Genomic DNA, 4,758 nt, shown 5'->3' with positions numbered 1-4,758 from the left:
AGATCATCTCTCCCATTGAGACAACAAATAGGTTTGGTTCGTACTTCAAAGAAACTGAAATAAATTCCACAACCTCAGCATTCCTCTCTTGTAAGACAACCCAGCGTATGTGCAGACTCCACGTGGGCCCTCTGTGTCACCCCCAAGAGACTCAGGGACAAAGGGAACCAATACAAACAGGCTAACTTTCCTTGAAGAAGGGAGTAATCAAGTCACAGGTCCAACAGTTTTGGTGATGGAGATGTGCCTTTCTGGAAGAGGTAGAACAGTAGTGGCCAGGCTGGGTGGAAAGACAGAAAAGCATCTGGAAGCCAGAAATAAAAACTCTTCCCCTAGACATTTGCAAGAAGAGGGAACAAGGATCCCTGCTGTCCTACTTCTTTTCTTTTTTCTTTTTAAACATTTTTATTGGAATATAATTGCTTTACAATGGTGTGTTAGTTTCTGCCTTATAACAAAGTGAATCAGTTATACATATACATATGTCCCCATATCTCTTCCCTCTTGTGTCTCCCTCCCTCCCACCCTCCCTATCCCAGCCCTCTAGGTGGTCACAAAGCAGCGAGCTGATCTCCCTGTGTTATGCGGCTGCTTCTCACTAGCTAACTATTTTACGTTTGGTAGTGTATATATGTCCATGCCACTCTCTCACTTTGTCCCAGTTTACCCTTCCCCCTCCCTGTGTCCTCAAGTCCATTCTCTAGTAGGTCTGCATCTTTATTCCCATATTGCGTCTAGGTTCTTCATGACCTTTTTTTTTTTCTTTTTAGATTCCATATATATGTGTTAGCATACGGTATTTGTTTTTCTCTTTCTGACTTACTTCACTCTGTATGACAGTCTCTAGGTCCATCCACCTCACTACAAATAACTCAGTTTTGTTCCTTTTTATGGCTGAGTAATATTACAATGTATATATGTGCCACATCTTCTTTATCCATTCATCTGTTGATGGACATTTAGGTTGCTTCCATGTCCTGGCTACTGTAAATAGAGCTGCAATGAACATTTGGTACATGATTCTTTTTGAATTATGGTTTTCTCATGGTATATGCCCAGTAGTGGGATTGCTGGGTCGTATGGTAGTTCTATTTGTAGTTTTCTAAGGAACCTCCATACTGTTCTCCATAGTGGCTGTATCAATTTACATTCCCACCAACAGTGCAAGCGGGTTCCCTTTTCTGTACACCCTCTCCAGGATTTATTGTTTGTAGATTTTTTGATGATGGCCATTCTGACTGGTGTGAGATGATATCTCATAGTAGTTTTGATTTGCATTTCTTTAATGATTAATGATGTTGAGCATTCTTTCATATGTCTGTTGGCAATCTGTGTATCTTTGGAGAAATGTCTATTTAGGTCTTCTGACCATTTTTGGATTGGGTTGTTTGCTTTTTTAATGTTGAGCTGGGTGAGCTGCTTGTAAATTTTGGAGATTAATCCTCTGTCAGTTGCTTCATTTGCAAATATTTTCTCCCATTCTGAGGGTTGTCTTTTGGTCTTGTTTATGGTTTCCTTTGCTGTGCAAAAGCTTTTAAGTTTCATTAAATCCCATTTGTTTATTTTTGCTTTTATTTCCATTTCTCTAGGAGGTGGGTCAAAAAGGATCTTGCTGTGATTTATGTCATAGAGTGTTCTGCCTATGTTTTCCTCTAAGAGTTTGATGGTGTCTGGCCTTACATTTAGGTCTTTAATCCATTTTGAGTTTATTTTTGTGTATGGTGTTAGGGAGTGTTCTAATTTCATACTTTTACATGTAGCCACCCAGTTTTACCAGCACCACTTATTGGAAAGGCTCTCTAAGGCTCATCAGTAAGTGTATCAGTAGTTATGTCAGTTTGCTTTTCCTTAATTTCTCAACCTTATACAACTCTTACTTTTTTAATGTCACTTTATACACAGTGGACATTATGTGGAGTTTTAAAATACCTAAGTTTTTGCTATCCAATCTTAAAATTCTTTTCTTTTACTTGGAACATTTACTCTATAATATAATAAATTACTAATAAATTTGAAAAAGAAAGTTATTTGTGGTAATAGCCTAATATCATGATGTTTTGATAAACACAGATTAAATAACTGCATTATCTATGCCAAACTCAGCACAGTGTTGATACCCAACTCTCCTTAATTATAGTATAAGTATCTGAACACAACAGAGCAGACAGGCAACCAGCAAAGGACATTTAACATATGCCCATGCTTATCAATCCTGTTAACATTAGTGTTTAAAATTTTCAAATCTAAATATAGAGGGGCATTTATAAAGTTGCAGAATATAATATAAGAATTATAATTATATACAATCCTGTTTGAGGACAACTTGCTTTAGCTGGCATATGTAGTGGGATTCTTCAGTAGAGTATTAGTAATGATAACAATGACAATAAACTGTGTGTTTTAATAGTCTTTACAGTATAAGAGTGATGGAAAACAGCAGGTCAACATTTGTTCATCTTTATTGCCGTAAACACACACACACACACACATATCTTCAGCAAGACTGAAGGGCTTGTGGTAGGCTGAATAATGGTCCCCCAAAGTTATCCACTTCCTAATCTCTGGAACCTGTGAATGTTACTTTATATAGCAAAAAAGACATTTAGATGTGATTAAGGATCATGAGATGAGGGCATTATCCTGGACTATCTGGGTGGGCCCAAGGTAATCACAAGAGGCTATGAGAAGGATGCAGAAGGAGATTTGAGTACAAGAGAGGAGAAAGCAATGTGACCACAGAGGCAGAGATTGGGATAATGCAGCCAGTAGAAGAGGCAAGGAACAGACTCACCCTGAAGCTGCCAGACAGCTGACCCAGATGACCCCTTACTTTACCCTCATTAACACTCATTTTTTTACTTCTTCCCTTTAGAACTATAGGAGAATAAACTAGTGTTGTTTTAAGCCACTAAGTTTATGGTAATTTGTTATTGCTTCGACAGGAAACTGATAGGAGGCTCAAGATCACAGTGCCTATATTGCTACTTGCCCTTCAATCCTTTAACTTCAAATTCTAACTTCTGCAGTATCCATCACACCGGGCACTTGACACAAAGCAAGCCAATATAAGAACACTAATAGATAAATCTGCACAAATTTAAAATTCACTTCTAATCCATTGGTAAGTATTGTTTAAGGAATAGCTATTTGGTCTTCAAAAATTTTAGAACTAAAGGGTTGAAAACATGTTCATCCCTTGATACATTGTAACATTTGAAATTAGGAAGCAGGGCAACTTGAATTTGTTTTGCTCATATATGCTGAAGTGTATATGCTTGTAAAGACAGCTTAGAATTAAGAGTTAACTTCTAATAAGTAGTGGTAAGGGCTATCCAACCAGTTTTCTATGGTACCACATATCAAAGTCTCTACAGTATGACAGTCTTATTTAGCACTCAGCACTTTAGGGTGAGGGAGAGAGGCATGGCAAAAAGCAGTTGCAAATTATTTTTTTAATAGCAGAAAAGCTTTAAAGACATACAATTTTTCATCATCTCATATTCTATTCCAGAATACTTGGAACAAAGTCTTATTTAAATCAGCTCAATCTATACAAGCTATAAAATGCAAAAACAGTCCAAACCCTATAGTGTACAGAATATGCACTATTTAACACTCATTAAATGAAGTACTGTCAATGAAGATTATCAAATAAGAAGTACACACAGTATTCTAAATTTTTAAATCACCTTAGGGTCACTAACTGGAGATTGTACAAATTACATGTGCAAGACAAAAAGAAAAAGAAAAAAAAGAAAGAAACAAACTTCTCAGTGCATCACACCAATCAGGATAAAATGTATGGCATTTTTATGATACTATTATTATATTACAACTGTCAATTTTAACTGGGAATGACAAAGAAATGAAATTTGTATAAGAGCAAGAACCAGCCAATTAAAATGCTAAAATAAAACAGATCACCTGCTTTCTTTGTAAAAAACACTGAAAATGTAATGTGTGCAGGTAACTCACTAAAATTTTTCTCATTCATTTGCCCCCTGATAGAAGTGTCTTAACTTTTTTCCTGTAAATATTCTACCTGTTATAACAGTCTGATCTTAAGGCTTGTGTAAACTCTAATATGTTATTGAAACATACTATTTTTTGTTTGATAAGAATGTCTTCATGAATAAAAAACATATCTGGTTATAAATCATAGAATAAAACCCCCAAAACAAAAATGTGACATTTTCTAAGCTAGTGAGAAATAAATTAAACCATGATGTATCAGTTTAAAATTATATCAATATTAAATGACATTTCTATGTTCGATTTTTTCCCAAAAAATTAAACAGTGCAGAATAGGGCTTGGGCTACAATTAATCACTTTTGGTTTTCTTAAAAACAAAATTTTATTTGCTATAAACAATTAAAAGGCAATTATCTTCCTTCACAACACATGTGGACATTAAATGTAAGTTTTTAAAAATATCCACAATCTAAAAGAAAAGTACTTTTAAATGGCTAAAAGGGATCAAAATACCAAAGTTTAGTGTACAGAAGAGTAGATATAAACAACACCAACATCATTGGTGTTGAATTTTGAATAGCTCATAATAAGTTCCAAAGTTTTTCTACCTGTACAAATAAAAAAAGTTGTCCTTTCCAAAGTTTGAGGCTATGCACTGCACATCACCCCCCAACAAGTGTATGAATAAGGTTTTAAAAATGTTGCCAGTATTAAGTTCTTCTGTTCCTAAAATTAGAGGACAGCAATAGTACAGTGATTAGGGTGCATCAATTCTCAAAACTTAG

Source organism: Balaenoptera acutorostrata, chromosome X (genome assembly GCF_949987535.1).
Source record: "Balaenoptera acutorostrata chromosome X, mBalAcu1.1, whole genome shotgun sequence".
Lineage (NCBI taxonomy): Eukaryota > Metazoa > Chordata > Mammalia > Artiodactyla > Balaenopteridae > Balaenoptera > Balaenoptera acutorostrata.
Note: the sequence above shows the minus strand (reverse complement) of the source record.